General features: G+C 34.2%; 1 long non-coding RNA gene and 1 pseudogene across 2 annotated transcripts; both read right to left on the bottom strand.

Annotated features, from left to right (window-relative positions):
* Window positions 1-628: 628 nt before the first annotated feature.
* Window positions 629-747, bottom strand: LOC149790513 (5S ribosomal RNA; annotated as a pseudogene).
* A 10839-nt stretch (window positions 748-11586) lies between these two features.
* On the bottom strand, window positions 11587-19835 carry LOC149790512 (uncharacterized). 2 transcript variants are annotated; one of them, XR_016423628.1, is made up of 7 exons: window positions 19734-19804; window positions 19317-19366; window positions 18764-18882; window positions 17530-17666; window positions 14119-14224; window positions 12346-12522; window positions 11587-11722 (listed from the first exon to the last, which is right to left on the bottom strand). It is a non-coding gene; the product is annotated as an uncharacterized LOC149790512 (long non-coding RNA). The 2 variants fall into 2 exon arrangements; XR_016423629.1 differs by lacking the exon at window positions 19317-19366 and having other exon boundaries at window positions 19734-19835.
* Between the last annotated feature and the right edge of the window lie 1804 nt (window positions 19836-21639).

Here is a 21639-nt window from a genome sequence, read left to right as displayed (position 1 = left end):
ATTTATTTTGCCAATGGCCCATATTTGAAGTATTCGCTACGGGATGCCAAGTTTCCCACTGGCAGACTGAGGCCCTTCTGTAAAGGAAATCAATCAATCAATAAATTAATATATAAAGAAATTCTCACAATTCATACATTCCATACTTATCAATCAATTGTGGAATAAGAAATACCACAAATAAGTATCCAAAATGAAAGACATCGATCACATATTTTGCAACTCTTCGATGGAGGCTACACCAGGAATATATGAGAAGAAACTTGAAGGAAGTATTTCGACGTCAAAGGAGGCAGCTTGTTGTGGTTTGTAAAAGTAGAGGAAACTATAGAAATTGAACCGGATTTTTTAATAAAAATTACTGGTCACCTATGATCGCATAAGACAGTACTAAGGATCGAAACCAAGAGCAGAGAAGTGTGAAGCAACGTTTGCGATATTCAGGTCCTATACTTGATTTGTCTAGGATCAGATTTATTGAAGAAAGTTAAGGAAAAAGAGATAATGAAGGTCGAGAAATTGCTCTATTTATAGTTTATATTGAAGAAAGTAAATTTAGTTACAATAAAAGAAAGAAAGAAAAATTTCCACTGTTTTTAGTTATAAAATAAGAAAGAAAAAAACATAAAGTCTACAGCATCCGGTATTCCCAGGCGGTCAACAATCCAAGTACTAACCGTGCCCAACGTTGCGTAACTTCTGTGATCGGACGAGAACCGGTGTTTTCAGCGTGGTATGGCCGTAGACATTAGAACGTACAAATCTGAGACTAATATAGGTTGTCTCTTCGTGGTTACATACACTATACACATACATAATATAGATACACACATGGATATATATATATATATATATATATATATATATATATATATATATATATATATATATATATTAGAGGCAGGTATAGTTTAATTGTAAGGAATGATACGAGCCCCCTGTGACTAGTAAGTAGCTACCCTATGCCGATACCGCATGGTGTCGGCGATTTCCAACGTTTTCATAAGCAAAACAAATATGTTCATAAATCCTAATACAAATGTCCAAATATCAAAAATCGCTATTTTGGGACTATTATTATGAATTCATTCAAGGACATTCTGAATATATATATATATATATATATATATATATATATATATATATATATATATATATATATATATATGTGTGTGTGTGTGTGTGTGTGTGTGTGTATATATATATATATATGACAAAAATAGTATTTTCAATCTTTCAACCTGATTTTCTGATTTAATCCTAAAAGTAAGTTTAAATAAGGAATTTGCAAATTTTATAAAGTCAGCAAGTAGAGACAATGTAGAATTTAAGAAAATGTCTTAATATGTATTGAAGTTGTTGTTGTTGTTGTTGTAGGGTTTAACGCCATTTTTCAGCATATTATCGGCTAAAAATGGCGGCCAGTATTAATGGTGGAGGAAGAACCATGGAAAACCAACGGAAAGAACCAACGACCCACGAGAAGCTACTGGCAAGCTTTCTCACATACCCACATTGGCTGAATCCGAGACTCGAACCCACGCAGACAGAGGTGAGATGGCAGTGATCCGTAACGGAAAGCGCTTTAGACCACTCGGCCACTCGGGGCCCCCTATCTGTATTGAAACGTTTGTTTCCTTTGTATATGTTGATACCAAAAAACCATATTCTAATCATTAAAATTATCCAAGACGATATGTAAATAATACATGTATGTATGTATGTATGTATGTATGTATGTATGTATGTATAAATGTATGTATGTATGTATGTATGCATGCATGCATGCATTAATGCATGGATGGATGTATATCACAAAAGACACACACATATCTTAAAACACTCTCAGCCACCCAAGATATATATGATCCGTATTTACGAGATAAACTTGGTAAAATTCAGAATGGTATAATTATTGAGTACGATCAGTAGAGTTTTTTTCCCTTGTTTGCAATTGTCAAAGGATAACGCGTAAAAAATAAAATTACATAGGAGTACGATTATTGTTCATAGCTGATAAAGTTATGCGATCTTCGTTGCATGCTCTCTCTCTCTCTCTCTCTCTCTCTCTCGTGTGTGCGTGTGTGTGTGTGTGTGTGTGTGTGTGTGTATTCGCGTACGTTGTGTAGATAGCATATTTGGTTGTTTTTGTTTTCTTCCTCCCGAGTATGCATCGTATATTTGGGGTTTGTCCGCGTTAGCGACGTTGTGTGGATAGTATATTTGGGAATTATATGCGTTCGGGTACGTTTGTATGGATAGTATATTTGCTTTTGTTTTCCCTCCCTTCAGTGTGGATAGTATATTTTGAGTTTTTATGCGTTAGCGACGTTGTGTGGATAGTATATTTGGGGATTGTATGCGTTCGGGTACGTTTGTATAGATAGTATGTTTGGTTTTGTTTTTTTTCCTCTTTCCTCTGTGTGTGTGTGTCTGTGTGTGTGTGTATTGGTCTGTGTTTGTTCCTATAAAACTCACTTTATCTCTATAAAATACACTCTACTTACCTACCTACAGTAGCGTGTATTCAGGTCAGCCACTTGCAACACTGTTGACATTTATCCCCTAGTGTCCAGTAAAGTGACGTCACTGACGCTGGAAATTTTAAGACTATAAATATGGACTTGGGGATTTCCACAGGTTGTAGCTATACATATGTACTAGAGTTCATTAACAGGAACGTCACTCAAGCTGAGGTTATAAAAGGATAGTGGGATTTTCCAAAGGAATAACCCACAAGTTGGAGCTATAAATAGATAGTGGAATTTCATAAGAATTTCAGCTGATTATAGATACATAGGTATTTATCCACGATCGTCACACAAGTTGCTATTGTAAGTAGTTACTAACTTTATCCATTTTATAGTGTGTGTGTGTGTGTGTGTGTGTGTGTTGGTCTCTGTTTGTCCCTATAAAACTCACTTTATCTCTATCAAATACACTCTACCTACCTACCTACAGTAGCGTGTATTCAGGTCAGCCACTTGCAACACTGTTGACATTTATCCCCTAGTGTTTAGTACAGTGACGTCAATGACGCTGGAAATTTGAAGACTATAAATATGGACTTGGGGATTTATACAGGTTGTTGCTATACATATGTACTAGAGTTCATAAACAGGAACGTCACTCAAGCTGAGGCTATAAAAAGATAGTAGGATTTTCCAAAGAAATAACCCACAAGTTGGAGCTATAAATAGATAGTGGAATTTCATAAGAATTTCAGCTGATTATAGATACATAGGTATTTATCCACGATCGTCACACAAGTTGATATTGTAAGAAGTTAATAATTTTATCCATTTTAGTCTAAACCATTGTAACTTAATTTTTGGGGATATGTTTTAAATTATGGGACAATTTCGTCATTTTAGCGTTACGTTTAGTCACATCCATTTTGTCGTTGAGCATTTCCTTGATTATAGCTTTTCATAGCATCATTACAATTATGCAAATTTTTGAACACCCCAGCCAAATTTCAGGTCTTAGTAATGCTTTATATATAAATCTCAGGCTTTTACTAGCGTATGTCTGTGTCTGTCTCTGTTGTATTTGGCCCTCTACCATCATTGTCCCTAGACAGGCCCTATACAATTTCCCTATTGTCCCTAGAAAGTCCCACCATGTTCAATTTCCCTTGACGCTATATAGTCCCACCATGTTAAAATTCCCTATGTTAAATTCCCATTGTCCCTCAACAGGCCCCATTCCCCATGTTCAATTTCCCTTGTCGCTAAACATGCCCACGATTTATTTCCATGTTAATTTCCCATTGTCCCTATACAGTCCCACGATTTATTCCCATTGTCCCTATACAGACCCACAATTTATTCCCATGTTAATTTCCCTTGTCGCTATACAGTCCCAAAATATATTTCCCATGTTAATTTCCCTTGTCGCTAAACAGTCCCAGGGGTTTTCGTAATGTTAAATTTCCCATTGTCGCTATATGGTCCCAGGGGGTATTTTAATGCTAATTCCCATTGTCGCCAAATAGTCCCACTTCACTACTGACGATCACCATCAAGAAAGATGTTATGTCATTGAAAACACTCAGTTATGAAAAGAAAATTGTATTGCCAACTGATGAGCAGGTTTGGTAATTTTTGATAAAAGTTAAATCATTTAAATAAACATTGGACATCCCTATAGATGCTATTCCATTTGTATTCTACACTGATTATTTGAATAGTTTTACTTAATATTTTTTATTAACAGATATTCCAAACGGGGCATTGTAGATCCTAATGATAGGGATTATTTGTCACTGTAACTGTATCACGACAAATATCAATAACAACTTAGTTTGTAAACATTAGTGTTTCCCTAGTCCAGTCAATCCAAATATCCGTATCATCAGCGCCCTTCCTCCCAAATGACTAATCAAATGATACATACTGAAATATTTCTAACTTTAATAACGTAAACACCTATATCTTATTCATGAAATACGCATGGCCTTTGCAAGGAAAGAACAATACATTTGCATATGAATAAATGATTAAGGTTTTATCAAGGGGTGAAGTTCCAAGAAGAAATCACAATAAAGCCATTTTATACGGCATTGACTGTACTTACGAAATGGTATGATATAGAATTTCTACATAGTAGAAGATCAGAAATTTTCTATAACCACGTCCATAATTGTAAAAAAACGGGGAATGCCCTGCTATAAATAAGTTGTATTAGCTGAAATATTTGTATTTATTCTGGTATTACACGGTATAGTGCATTCCATTTTCAAATGTTCTTGTCATATAAACTTGGACTAATTGATCTGGGGGAATCATGCTAATAAACGCAATCGTGTTAATGCACAGTTCCACGCCAAAAACGTCAGTATGACGTTTATTTTTCACTAGCAAATTTAAAACTCTGGATGGATAAAAACTGTCACCTACTTAATGGCAGATTTTGACTAGCGGAATGTCAGCAATGACACCACAGTATAATTATGGATTGAAATTTCTTCACAAGGGTTGCTGTATATTGTCAGTAACACCAGTGGAATTTTTCCAATAAATTATTCTGCCAATTGCATGACGTTAATAAATGGAAACCAAATGATACGTTTTAAGTAATGGTACACAAATCAGACAAAGAACGTGAGTAATATCAATCGTTCTTCCCATTCAATTATATTGCATTACACCGTCATATTACATTCAAATCCCTGTTTAATAAGACATTGTTTTTTATAATAAGGACATTACAGCTAATAGCATCATGAATTTTTATTTTCAAAAAAGAACAACGTTTTAAAAAAAATAATTGATGCCTGGAGAAACATGAAACAGACAATATCACCTGAATTATTTTTATTGTAAGTGTTGTCAAACATTTGCTGACATATTGGATATATTTATAAATGCGGATTATATATAGGCATATTCTATCAGTTCACATATATTCGCATCCTTGACAAGATTTTGTTTATAAAAAAACAGTACTTCGAAACAGACTACCTGCCAATTTGCGGTGATTTTGAGCAGCCTTTAAGAACATTTTAGGGTGTTCCATTTGTAACGTTGCTGAACTCATTTTGGTTGCCACTACTTTTGTTTTGATTTTATAACAATTTATTATCAACTGCATATCTTCTCATAAACTTGGAAGGCATTGTGGTTTTGTCTTCAAGACAGAAGAAATATTGTGTCTTCCGTGAGCAAGGAAAATATTATCTGTAAAATGTCCAAGCATGAGTGTGTAGACTAACAACTAAGTCATTCATATATATATATATATATATATATATATATATATATATATATATATATATATATTGTTACGTATATCTATATTCTCTGTAAGTCATGGTACATGATTTTCAAGCCAGTTTCATAATTGTAATAATTGTTGTAAACTGTATAGAATATCATTTTTATAAATTGTACATGACCTGACTCTGTTAAAAATGCAAATAGCGGATGATATATAAATAGCTTTTGAATATCCTAATAATAAATTTAAAAATCAAATTTTAATCGCGTGTATGGCGTAGTTTCTCAGTGACTGACGGGATGTGAAAATTTTGAGGATAATTCTGGTCTTCCGTTGGTTACGCGAAGTAAAGCGAATATACTTAGTTCTTCGTAAACCAACAGTGTATGTTGTCACACGCTGTTTATTGCGAAATACAGTCGCAATATACGGTGTATATAAGCAGAAAATTAAGCATACAGTTTCATTCCGATTTCTGGAGTCATTCACACTTTTTGCATTCCTGGATATAAATCTGCAGACGTGTTTTATTTTGTACTTAGATATTTTTCGAGAGATAAAACATTTGTTTGGATTGTTCAAGCGTGATAGAAAGTGCTTATTATTCATTCTGGAACTGTTATAAAGTAATCAAATATATTCTGCACTATAAGGTATTGGAATAGTACTGTTCAGACATTAAAAGGAACGTTGGCCAATGAATAATCCAGAATATTTCTTTAATATTTATATTATCCGTTGCTTGGTAACAGTAGTAAACATGTGGAAGTATTTGCTAAATGTATAGCTGCCACCGAAATGGCAGACATTAGACAAAAGAATTTGATTAATGTTCCACTTTCAGCACATAATTGATCAACTTTGACATCTAGCATACCAACCCATAGGAGCGCAAACTTCCTCACAAATTTACCTTGGTTAAGTGGATACTATAATTCACGCAGACAACGGTGAGCTGTACAAGTGATCAGTACAAAGGGGTAACTTACTTCTCATGGCTACCCAGGGATCCCAATGACAAATATGACCCAGGAGGTAGGTTGTGTTATTATGTACGTCGTGCACTGGGTATCCAGAGAAATACATAAGTACCCAGACTCCTACAGTCATCAGTTCTCTGGTGAAGAACAGTTGCTATTTTTTATATGACAACGAGCAAGACATGACGAATACTACGCTGTACCTGCGTCTTTAACGTAGCCCATATTATACTACAAATACCCTATATTTCATGGTCAGCAGCGTTTACAAAAATGACAGATCAATAAGGTCAAACATAGTTCTCTTCACAAGCTCGTGTTTCTGAAGTAGACACATCAACAATAATTCTCATTGTTAATCAAAGCTTTCTTAGATACATGTATATCAAGCGTAATTTCAATTCATAACATTGGAGGGGGCAAGACAATATATAAAGCATGGCGTTGCAGTGAGCAACTCTCATGTTCTATGGTTGTATCTGTTTATGGCGAGATGTGAGACCCCTTTCCCAAGAAAATACATGTACAATGTGTATATATATATATATATATATATATATATATATATATATATATATATATATATATATATATATATAATGGAAGCGATTAACATAAATATTGCATGACAGTGGGAAGTTTATTTCAATTCTTGGGGTGCTGTTATATACACACGTGTGTGTGTTTTGTGTGTGTGTGTGAGTGTAACTCACATGATATTAATCTCCCTCAAAGTGGGATAATAACAGTGAATACATGACCAAGGAATTCGTTGGTAAAAGACTACTATCAGAAGCTGAGGTACGCTCTGATTCTCAAAAGTTTTGATATATTTTATTCAAGTATAATTAGTGGTCTCTTTAGACATTTCGTTCTATAAATGTCGTTCGATTTCTGGCATTTGCACAATACATGAATTATGATTATTCGTTTCCCGTCATTTCAGGACGAGTTGTATGAACTGGTGTATCTCCGACTGAATTTGCTAAAGACATTGAATAAGACAGACCTTGTGGGTGTCTGGGTATTATATGGATGATCTCTGGTAAGTATTATATATGAGCAACACCCCTATGATCCCAGATTAATAGTTATTTGTATTAAGACTGCCGATTGCTTTCTTCTTTTTGTAAATATTTATTTACCCTGTATGCTTTTTGAAAAGATCGTTATTCTACACTTTTATGGGTTTTTTTTAAACTTTTCATTTAAACTATTCAAACATTATGTAGAACCTGGTAGCCCTGTATTTGCTTGTCTCTTAGATATTAGCACGGCATTTGATAGGGTCAGTCATTGTACACTCTTTCAAAGGTTGTTTGATATTCAGACAGTCGCCTACATGATTCATACTCTAGTAACTGGTGTGGAAAATAGATATATCAGGCTCTTATATGTAAGAAATGAAAGGAGGCTGACATTTAGTTCTTGTTAATTAATATATGCATAGACTCCTCCATTTGTACAATGTAACGGTCATGCCTGAGAAAGGGTATCCAAAGGAGATGGTGTAATATCACATAATAATCTCAAATTTAAATTTACCAACTTGTATCTTAAATATGCTTTTTTATCCTTTTTAAATTTGTATCATTTACTTATGATTAAACTATAACTAAAACAGTAAGTAAAATTAATGTATATTAACTAATATGTAGTTTTGTAATTTAATAGCCTCTGACATCTTCTGCAGTGTGCACTTTTGAGACATTATAGGCTAATTTGGTTGCCCAGAGAAACTCATCATGATGGTCTTGCAATTCCATGGAGGCACTTAATGACAGCAGGACATCTCAGTCATTCCAGTCAACAATGTAGTTAAGCAAGGATGGGTTAGCCTCAGCCTTCTTCAGCATGATGTCCTCTGACATGTTTACTGCTGTGTTACCTGATTCTGACTCTGCGATTATAAACCGACGGCAAGCTTATCCATCTGAGGATACTACGGGCGAAGTTACAGACAGTGATTGTTCCGGTTCTCCTATTTACTTAGGACTGCTCCCTATATGGCAAACCTGAGTCTGACGTCCAGCAGAGGATGAAACATTTCTCTTCATCCTGTGACAATTTTAGTCTCACAGTCAATATAAAAAGAGTGGATTGTACCAGCCTGCACCTGGAAAGCCTTATATAGAACCCAACATCACAGTCAATGGCCACAAAATCCTGGCAGTGGAAATATTCACCTATTTCTGCATAACACTGCATGGACCATACGTACATGGGTTGCCTGAGGAACCTGATGAGACTAATATAGCAGGAGATTGAGACATTAGTATAGTATCCAACATAAATTGTCATATAGTAACCAACATAAACCGTCATACAGTTTACTAAAGAGCAACTAACACAAGCTGTATGATATAAATTAATAACAAACGAAACTGATCTTTACATAAATGAGTAACTCATATTTTTTTAAAAATATCAACTTATATTTGCTTCATTTAGAAAAAAGCAATAAACGAACCAAGTTTTACATGGTTGAATCCTTTGTTTTTGTTTCTAACGATTCCTGTAGAATTTCGACAATGTTTTGCGTGATTGATGTATTGGTTATGTTTGTTGTCTGATTAGATCCAATTCCGATTCGCGCTATCATGTTTGTTTAAATCAAAACGTCACATCCATATTATTATAATGAATAGCTGATGGCCTTAAAAGTGTATCAGGTCAGGGATCTGACACTTATCCGAATAGTTGGGCAAACTGAAATCCCGTTTGGCATAGCTCAAGTTGCAAGTACTTAAGCCAGCAGGTACGTACACAAAAAATGAGAATGGGATGCAGGATGCAAGAAATATTTTTGAATGTCTGTGTCAGGTTAAAACACAGTAATTCTTCTCGAGCTAATTTGTCCACAAGGGGTCGTGTTCTAGTCGTAATGATGTATGTTCGGAAAGTTTTAGACAATGCGATCGTTCCAACACCTTCATTTAGCATAGCAAGCTATACTTACTTTCATCGATTTTATGTATCATTTCCAACGTATAATCAATGTTAAGTTATTCTTTTATTTTCTCAAGCATGAAACGTGATCGTGAAGAGTATTTACTATTTAAAGCTACTTATTATAATTAAGGAATAAATATTTATACTTTGATTTATCAATTAAATTCCAATCGTATTATTTTAAAGGATCAAGGGTTTTCCGACTTTAAGGTTCTACGTTACGAACGGTCAGTTTTGCTGCTCATATTTAATGTTTGTTTTGATAAATGTAGCCTTTGTATTGCGCTTATATGCTGATTGCTAAAAGTACAACTCTTGAGACTTCTGTTACAGGTGTGTTTGGAAGAAGAAAAAAATGATTTCGTCTCTAATGATTAACCACCAGCAGGATCATGTTCAAAGAGTGAATATGTAAGGATTATGAAGCACCCACAGGTGACATTTCTGATGAGTCGTCTACGTCACAATTACAGGATACTCGATAATACTTATTGGAAGACAATTAAATGGACAACCATCCGTGTTCTCAAATTATTCTAAAACACTGGGGCCTCAAATATGTTGATACATGTCGCTGATTTGAAGGAGACTATATGATAATTGTTAAATAAATGGACTATATAAGTGATAACACATAAATGAGTTGTGAGTTTAAATAAATCATTACAGTCTTGCTTTAATTCACTCTCTGATTCTCTCTATCTCTCTTAAACATGTATATATTTCTAAACTGTATACGTATTGGTCTAAATACATCTAAAGCTCTGCTTTTTCTCTTACAACTGTGTCTGTATTTCAACCATTTATAATCTAAACACATACATATATATATATATATATATATATATATATATATATATATATATATATATATCATATATGCGGATATTATTTACTTCTATATTTTAGATAACACGTTTTATAAGGTACCAACAGAGATGTTAAATAAATACAAGTTTCAATAAATACAATGCGATTTCTTAAAATATACCACATTTTCCATTATTGTTTTACTCATGTCGGGAGATTATTTTTGAGGCAAGCTCAAACGTTCCAACAGCAACTTCAATTTTCCCGTCAGCTTGACCGAGACAAGTTCACATTTATAAACTTGGTAAATTCCTGCAGGTGTAGAACTGATAGAGAGGGAGTATGTACAATATGTTCTAGCATTTTCTTCAAAGTTTCCATCAGATCATATTGCGATAAATCGGTTCAAGTCTTATTTTGATTTTAATGCTTTTAATCAGCTGAAATCTTTGTTGTTTTTCAAGGTATATACTGCCTGCCATTACCATAATTTTAATATGCATGACCCGAAATATAAATCGATAGCATGTGGGTAGATAATACAGAATGTTTCTCAGACTTACGATATTCCCCATCAATTTCAGCTTTCCATTTTCAATTTGCATATTATTTGTTGATTACGCCATTCTATTTAGTATCAAGCTAATTCCACCACTGACTACACTCTCGTTCATCAACGCAATGCATAATATTTAATCAACTCAAACGTTTACTCCCAGACTGGGATCAACATGTTATAGTGATGTACAACAAAATATAAAGATTTTCTTATGTGCCTACATAAATCCCAATAATTCTGAATAAATATGAACATATCCTTTTAAGCGAAGTAGTTGTAAAATCACATATTGTATTTAGTTAATTGTGATTCATTGGATCCTGAACACATTCATTGTTTGACATTTTCGAGTTCCTTATTGTAGACCGAATGTCTTTGTTTTATGTCTGCTTGATATAAACTTGCATTCTGCTTTTTACTTTATACTTTTACGTGTTGTCTAGACAGATAGGGAGTTTGGATTGGGGGTTAGACAGACAGACGAGGATGAGGAAATTGAGATTTGATAAACCTCTGGATATGTATTAAATAAATAAATATATATAGATTAATAGTAAAAACTGATACATCAACTTCCGTTTATTAACGCTTTTTCCATTGTTCATTTGTATATACATAGTTCCAACTGTAGGAGCAAATTTCATCTCAAAGCAAAATATTTTATAAAAATAATGTCTTCTTCATCAGTTAGCCCCTCAATCTGAAATAGTAACAACAACAATAATAATAATAATAATAATAATATCAAATTATTGTGATATTGAAAACCTTCTGAATGAATGAGATACAAATTGAAAGTTGTGTATTTTTATAGCGTTGGATTCTTATCGCAGGATTCTGTGTAATGACGCAGTGGTTTAAACGTTTTATCGACTGTATTATTGTGTAATAGGTCTGAAATGTGCAATATACTCGCCACTGTACCGCAATGGATCTAACATTTTCGACTATCATATACCACTTTAAGGAAATCTACCCACATATTTATGCGGTCGGCATACGTGTAATGATTTAGTCTGGAATATGCAGTTGTATTTAAGATGGAGTCTTTGTCAGAAGCCATAACGTAAATAAAATAAACGTAAAATTGACAAATATAAATTGTTTGCAAAGTGATCAACTATAACGTCACCTTCATTGTTCACGTATTGTATGTTCCATCCCCATTGTATGAACAATAACTTAACTAATTGGATAATGTTGAGCCCAATATATATATATATATATATATATATATATATATATATATATATATATATATATATATTTTTTTTTTTTCCCATTTTCGTTTAGCACTGTAGTCGATATTAAGTGAACGTCTACCTCACGGTCGACGCTGATGCGATAATACCGTCGTTAGGGTGGATTGTTCTCGTTGTGTGCAGTTAACGCCTTCAATTCCCTTCCTCAGCATCTCCTGACTCTCAGGCTTCACATCCATCCATGTACGTATCCAGTAACATGCATTGGTTTTCCAGGCGCGATTGCCATCAATCCAGCCTGATTATGAAGATGCGTTTAATAACAATAATAATAATAATAATAATACTATTAAGAAGAAGAAGAAAAAAAGAAGAAGAGGAGAAGGAAGAAGAATTCTTACACGACTATTCTTTGCTATGAAGCACGCTTAGATATTCATCAACGAACTGAAAATACGTACGTATCCTATCGCATGCGGATCCAAATCTGGCATATGTTGATTTACAATTTCTACAAATACTAGACATTTGCAAAGAACAAAGCCGCATTCATGTGACAAAATGATGGGATCAACAGCCCACAAGTTGCATTGAGCGGAATTTTACGAATAAAGGTCATCGATGTTCACAACTTCATTGTGCTCAGAATGCTCATGTTTCTATAAACGAAAATTGGTCCGAAACAAACATATGCAATGAAAGTTATAAAACTGACGCCGCATTATAAATGCAAAATAAATGATGAATAAAATTTGTTGATGGCATCCTTCTTGAAATAATTTCAATCTTTGATTTGTTGCTGATGTTGTTAGTTTGATTCCTGTACAAAATTAATTAATTTTATCAAGATTGATTGTAAATAAGTTTTAGTAGTAAACAAGTTTAAATATAGTGTGTAATTTGTTATTGGAAATTCTTCAAGAATCAGCTAGTTCATTCCGTTAATAACATGTGTATATAAGCAATGTATATGTGCTTCCTCTGAAAGAGGTATTAGTGGAGGTGTTTAAACATTGCAATTTCTACTGATGCTAAGCTGGGACTGACCTGCATTGACGACATGCCACACAAGTCCTGAAATGTTCATACACCCATCAAGCACACGTAATGCATCAATGGCCAAAAATATATACATATCCGTTTTTATTTTTTAAACAGTTCATATTCTGCTTTATAGACAGTATTTATTTATTCATTACAGTGATTTCAACAAATAAATTATAAACAATGAGCATAAAGCAATACTTGATTTTAAATTTATCCTGTTATAATATTGTATAGCGTATGCGTATTTTGATATGGTCCATTCTGCAAATGCATGATGGAATTTGCAACATGTTGGCAGCCTAGCCATGTACTTGCTAACAAGGGGGTGAAATGGGCTGATGACTTAAACGATAAGACCTATGTAGGTGGGCTGAACAAATTGCTGGGGAAAATAAAGTAAATAAGAACAATCCTTACAAACTGATGACAGAAAAATCCAACTCATTTAGACTATATAATCCTGTACGTGATGATTATGCCGAGGATTTCAGATATCGATTGATTAAATTTCAATAGTGTAACAATATGGATTCGCTATATATTCCGTTACATATTGCGTATCAGTTCAAGTCGCTGTTCGACAACTTTGCACAAAATCAACTCACAAGGGAGTGCATGTTTTCACAAAATCGAAATCGGGGTCCTAATTCCAGACTAATTTACTTCCAGAATTAATTGTTGCTGCTCATTTACATACGTCAACGTAGATTTAGTCTGCACGAATCAATTAGTCAATGGTAAGGAGGTCACGGTGTGTACGCTGTCGGTTATTTGTTTCATCCACACGCAATTACTGCACTTTAGAGCAATATTGTAAAGTTCAGTTACATTAGTTAATACAATGTACCTGTGATAACGAGCTCTTCACCAACAGGAAGTGAAAGACTGCATATTCCAGGATTCCTTTCTGTTTCGATCACTATCGTGCTGGGGATATCCATGGAAGGTGGCGTCTAACAATATATATATATATATATATATATATATATATATATATATATATATATATATATATATATATATATATATATATATAATACAGGTTTGTGAACTTTAATGGTCTACCATGTATGATAATATTATTTATCCTTATTTAAAAATGTTGATAATGTTATCATGTATTCTCCCGTAGAATCCAGGGATAGTCATTTCCTATCTATTTGATGAGTGTCTGTGTGTGTGTGTGTGTGTGTGTGTCTTTTACCGCAGACATCCAAACTAGCTATCATTATAGTCCCTTCTAACTTCTACGCTATCCGAGTGTACCGCAACGATTTTGTGTGTATATGTGTGTGTGTGTGTGTGTGTGTGTGTGTGTGTGTGTTTGGAATTTTAACGTAACTTTCACAATTTTCAGCAAGATATCTACGATGTATGCAGTGTGACACTTAATAGTAATGTATAACACTGAGGCAACATGCCGCAGACTTGTAGCATGACTTCCCGCCCAGCCACACTATCATGACACCAGACCGACCAGTCCTATAACTAACTTCTTATGTTGAGCGACAAGCGAGGCAGCTGCTAGTACCATGTTTAAATCTTTGGTATGACTACCCTGTTCGAATCCCGCGACCCACCGCATCCGAGGCAGACGTTCTAACTAAAGGGCCACCGCTGCGGTCCGCTACGATTTTATACTTCTCGTTCTTTTTATAAAACTCATCTTTAAAATGAAAATCGTGCCACCTCAAAAGACATCTTATTATTCAAATAATGTATGTTCGCCACTCGACCTGGGTAGTTACTTAAGATAACCCAGAATAGTTGCTCTGCATCGTAAGCATTATCTTTTATACCTGGCTGACCCGATCGACCGTGTGAGACCTTTGATGTGTAACATATATATATATATATATATATATATATATATATATATATATATATATATATATATATATATTCATATAGTTCAGTCACTACCAGCTCGATCCTTACGCATTTATCTTGTGATGACTGGAAATACCATGTTCAAAGTGACATAAACGTACTAAAGACCAGACAAGCCCCGTGTTCGCCTGGCTACGAAGATCAGAGATTGGTGTCACAGGATAGGATATGATTTTAGATTCAGATATTTTAAGTTCCCCCCACACAAGGACCATTTAAAACGAAGGAGATAAGTAAACACTTAATGGCAGCTTAGACATCCTTGGGTGGAATTTTATTAAATTATATGGTCATTTTTTCCATATTGCTAAATTTGATTTAGATATAATTCGGTATCGAAAGATGAGACGGAGGAATGAAATTAAACATGGCGTTTTATTCACAAAACGTTTATTATATTTGCACAGTATAATTGTTTGATCAGTAGACTTAAATTTTTTCTTGCATGTTACATACATCAACGTAAGGAGGAGAACATATGTTCTCCTAGAATTTCACCTGCTTTCCATTATGTATTTTTTAGAAAACTAGTTGCAACCGAAAGGAATTTCATGATAAAGTAAATAGTAATGATGATTCAGAAAGGTCCATATCGAGACTCAAATCTTTCAGGCGAGTACAAAAGTGCATGATGGGAAGGTAGTGTGGCCCAATATGAGGCATCTCTTGTTGTAGCGCATGAAGCCCAAGTTCATTATTTATTGATTGGAACCCATTACCATTTATGAACATTATATATGTCACCTGACGTTGATTCATTAAATAAATATATGACAAACACATTCATATAATACATTATTTTATTATTAGTATGGAAAGAAACATGTATTGCCTCATTGTGAACAGAATGGTTATTTGAAAGCATATCATTATCATGAGTTATCCCAAGTAATTAACTTTGGTTGAGTTTGTTGTGTATTGTTTTCTATTCCCGTTACTAGATTGCATGTTACATGTTTCAGATAGTGAAGGTCGTTATAAACTATGAACAGATCAAGTATGTGTTAAATGATATATTTTATTGAAATTCAAGACAAAGGTTTCACATTAAATTGTATTATAACTTTTCCGTCTAAAGAATGTCATGCAAACCTGTATACTACTTTTATATGTCCTTGATACTAACGTTTTCACATATATGATGATAACGCGTATACTTTTAATTATTTTATAACACTGTGTTCACGTTTGAAAAAATAACTGCTTGTGTAAACTAACCTCAGTAGTAATGACATAGGTGTCTGAGAGACTGTAACAAACATACAGTGACATAGGTGTCTGAGCAACCTTAACATACATACAGTGAAATAGGTGTCTTTGAGACCGTAACATACATACAGTAACATAGGTGTCTGAGAGACTGTAACAAACATACAGTTTCATAGGTGCTTGAGAGACCGTAACATACAGCAACATAGGTGTCTGAGAGACCGTAGCGTACATACAGTGACATAGGTATCTGAGAGACTGTAACAAACATACAGTGACATAGGCGTCTGAGAGACCGTAACATGCATAAAGTGACTTAGGTGTCTGAGAGACCGTAACAAACACACAGCGACATAGGTGTCTGAGATACTGTAACACACATACAGTGACATAGGTTTCTGAGAGTCAGTAACATACATACAGTGACATAGGTGTCTGAGAGACCGTAACAAACATACAGTGACATAGGTGTCTGAGAGCGTAACAAACATACAGTGACATAAGTGTCTGAGAGACCGTAACATACATAGAGTGACATAGATGTCTGAGAGACCGTAACATACATACAGTGACGTTGGGTTCTGAGAGACTGTAACAACAACACAGTGACACAAGTGTCTGAGAGACCGTAACAAGCATACAGTGACATAGGTGTCCGACAGACCGTAACAAACACACAGTGACATAGGTGTATGAGAGATCGTAACATACAGCATCACGTTCGACTAGGATCTCTGGAGAAGATAGCAGGAAGGTAATTGCAAATATTAGCTAAACCCGAATTATGACACGGATAGCAAACAATAGGCGATATGAAGAGACAGTCGCTCAGGATTAGAACGGAACCAGTTTCAGAATAACCATTGGTGCTATATACGATTATTGAAGTACACGAAAAACTACTTTAACAGCAACTGATAACAGAACATGTATAAGATACGATTTTGAACAAAAGAAACTAAGGCATGATACAGTTGAGTCAGGGATTATACGTTTGAAATCAACCATGAGGAGTAGTTCTACCAGTGAAAGAACACGTAAATTCTTATAAGCTCTTATTGGATGGCAGATGCGTTCTTACAATGCCATTAAAATTGGAATCCAAAAGACATAATAACTGAAGAAGCCAGAAATGCATAAGCATAAAGAAAATATTTACCTTAAAAACTTCCTCGACCTTGACTTTGTAATGGTAGTAAACTATGAGCCATTCGAGACGAAATTTCGGGTAATTGCTAACCCATTCTGGAACCTCTGGATTTTGTGGGATTTTCTCTAGTACTTCCCCACGAATGGCTGGAAAATACACGCGTTTGAAAGATTTTACAACGTTATTTACAACCAGTAAGTTAATTACCCAACTAAACAACTAAACAAAAGCACAAAAGAATACAAATACATCCTTTCATGTTTACCCAATGCAGTTCTGTGCAGATCGCTACGACTTATTTACATATGGGTAGGGAGCATTTAGCATTCGCAGAATCCGTTACATGGAACATTTATGAGCAGAGTGAGAAGAGCTGCATAATCGAAACACGTATGTGTCTTTATGTTAGGGCACCTTTAGTGCGTTAATTTTGCACACAATAAGATGCAAAAAATGGACTATGCCCCTTAACATTAAACCCTTCTATATAATATTGTCTTTTTACTTGAGTACTGTGACCGTTATGTTTATTTCCGTTTATAGCACGGTCCAAACAGGTCTTTATACATCAGTTGTCTACGGCACTTTCAATGTTATAATCATGCAGTTGTTACAGCTGCCTTTATATGGAGACATCGATTATAATAACCGAAAACTAACAAATTTGTTTTGGTCAATATATACAGTCGTTATTGTCGTTCTACAGTTGGTGTTGATTTTGAGGTCACAAGACATATCCCCACACCTATCGTATCGAGATAGAGACAAAAATTGCAAATTAGTCACTGTAACCCAGTTTTGGAGAGACTTTTACTTTTATCTTAAGCTTCACTCATATTTCATGTATAGTCTCAATTGACATATCGATAACTATCAATCAGCTACGCTAAATCAATAATTCACCATGATCGATGATCCTTCATGAATCAAGTGTCAAATAAAATGTCCTTTGGCTAATATTGCTTTATAACAATACAAACGCACATCATTTAAACCTTCCTTTCATACACGCTTGAAAGTATTCTTTGAATAGATTTGAAACAAATATTTTGAATTTCGAAGGACTTGATATGTCAATAATAAGGCTGAGCACAGTGGATAGGCCCGTTTATCATTGGCACATACAATAATTGTTTGGGAGTAGAGGCGGTAAGTAACATTGTGGACTGAAAGACAGATTAAATGAACTCTACAAACAGCCCTTCTTTTGGAAGTAAAGGTACAATACAGGTGTGATGTTTACCATAGGCAGCTTCACAGAACATTCGTGCGTCAGAGGCACCCCAAAAACATGTGCACGCCCAGACCGTGTTCAACCATTGCGTCAGCAACCCGCAGAAGATAAATGCCTTCAGAATCATCCTGTAAAAGCAACCGACATTTTATGGACTTTTAGTACAGACATCGTGAATATATATATAGAATATATGCTTGAAAACAAACGATAACATTCACGCATAATCTTGACTACTTAGCACAAAGTAAGAGTAGCACACAAATCACGACTGTCAGAAAATTCGAGCGATTTTATATCGCACAAAGTAATTCTCCTTATTTTGTTCCAGTATCATCTAAGCTATACAAAGCACGTTGACAAACTGGATTCGTGGCACGCGTGGAGATTCTAGGAGCTATGTAGACTAATAGTATAGTTACTAATTAACGTTATTCATTTTAGATAAAGTATCCATGCGCTTAGTTGTTGGATATTTGGTATGGAAGTTGATCACAGTATCTTTTAAAAATGGTCATATGCACTTTCTTGGTGGTTCGATGAACAAAGATTTAGTGTCTACCTGAAGATTCAAGGACCTTGAGAACAGTCCGGCGAAATAGCTCCGCAAACCTTTCGTGGACAGATCAGCAGAGAAAATAAAAAAATAAAAATGAACGTGAAAAGAATGTCACCTACTAGTTCAAAGTTTCACGCAAGAGTACATACATTCGATTGCACAGAATAAATTGTGTATAATACATTAAAAAATGAAAGGCATACCTGATGTATCACGTGCTTACAAATGTATCAAAATAATGGCTTATATCCAAGTATGCATGCACATAAACGCAAAATAAAATGTTGGGGAAGTTTGACACAAAAGATGCCATCATAAATATTATAAAGAAATTACTTGTAAAAAAAGAATTCCTATTAATAATTTATATTTCATATGAGCAGATAAAAGTATAAAAAAATAAAATAATGATTTTCTCACCTGTATATTTGACTTTAGTGTCAGGACACAATGCACGCCCAAGCGCTCATCTATCTTATATAATCGTTAGTGATCTCACCATTTGAAATACCGGAGTAATTGTTATATGACTCCGTTTCGAATGTTCAAATTAAACGCCAACTTAATTTTGCTACCGTTAGTATACGCATGAATGTTATTTTAAAATGAAACTATATATTATTCGGAGAACACATTTACAAGCTATATGTATGTATGCATGTATGTATGTATGTATGTATGTATGTATGTATGTATGTATGCATGCATGCATGCATGTATGTAAGTGTGTGTGAATACGTGTGTGCATGCATGCATGTATGTATGTTTGTTTGTATGCTTGTGTGTGTGTGCGTGTTCATATTTGAAAAGTCACAGAGATATAGTGCTTATTAAGATATAAAAAGAGATAATTTAAATATATAATTCATTAAAGACAATAAATTAGATATTTAGGTTATATGAAGCAGTGACAAAACACAAGAAAATTAAACAGCAACCCAAGGAAAACAAGAAAAATAAAATAAGATAAGATTGTTTAAGATACGAATCGAAAAGGGAAGTTTAGTTTATTTTTGCATGGGGAAAAAGATATATCCTTATAAAACAAACCCACACACTCACATATTTTGTAAACGTTTGCAGATTAAGTCATGCATAAATTAGAAGATGAATGGTAAAATGTGTAATATATAATAAGATTATTTTATTTATTTAAAATTATTTAAATCTTTTCACAGCAGACACCAATGTAGACTTTGTATATACAATACTCGAAATGTTGTTTTTTGCTTTTTTGTTATAATTTTGTATGTGAATATATATATATATATATATATATATATATATATATATATATATATATATATATATATATATATATATATATATATATATATAAGCTTAAGTTACATATATAAGCATCTGCTGCACATGTCAAGTATTTGATTACATACGTACATATTTTCGAGGCATTATTTTTTCATTTCCTTGTGTTACTACGGTATATATTGTAGTCCATGGCACAAATATCTGATATTTTAAAGAGGGAAATATGCTACGATTTTACATATCTCTTTTAGTACCACACGATTGAATATGTATAGTATTTACGCAGAAAACAATAATTGTCTTTTATTGATATTGTAATCCAGGTTTAGAGGCTTAGGCTCACTCTCCAGTACGTCACACAAACCACCATCATCTCCTATTTGTGTTGCTCTTTCATTTATTTGCAAAGTAACTTTAACAAAGTCGGTCAAATCGCTACGATGTCTGCGCTGTTGCAGCTTATATTGATATCTAGCATCAGAGCGCCAAGCTACATACATATAGAATGATGTTCCACATAGTCACATTATCCTGTCACCATGCAGATCAATCCTAGCACGAACCACTAGACGCTGAACGCCATTTATATGTCTTGCTATGAATCGATCTGGTGTTTTAATCCGTTATATCCGCGTCTCAGGCAAGAGCTCCAACCACTTTGACCGCTGAAGCGGTTACCGACCTTTTCGTAAACTCTTGCGGAAACTTACATGTTTGCCACTTTTTTTTTTATTTCATTCTATTCGACTAAAGAGCAAATCCGACTTAGCAATTGATCACTGTTTAACAAGTGGTAAGACAAATAATACCACAGAGACTAGAACGGAGTAATGTCAAATTTCTACACCAAACATACATCATATGTCGAAAAAGCAATTCAATTTCCAGTTCAGTCACAAAGTACACGTTACTTGCTGCAGCTTCTGTATTCAAAAACAATCAAGCGTTGCATTTTACTATAGCAAAATTATTAATCCCACATGTGAATGTATGGGAACGAAAACATTTAAAAATTATCTCAGGTATATCATTTCTAATTATCACATCTATCTATCTG

This window comes from Sinohyriopsis cumingii, chromosome 10, assembly GCF_028554795.1.
Source record: "Sinohyriopsis cumingii isolate HCF-2022 chromosome 10, ASM2855479v2, whole genome shotgun sequence".
Lineage (NCBI taxonomy): Eukaryota > Metazoa > Mollusca > Bivalvia > Unionida > Unionidae > Sinohyriopsis > Sinohyriopsis cumingii.
This window is presented reverse-complemented; position numbering and strand designations above follow the sequence as displayed.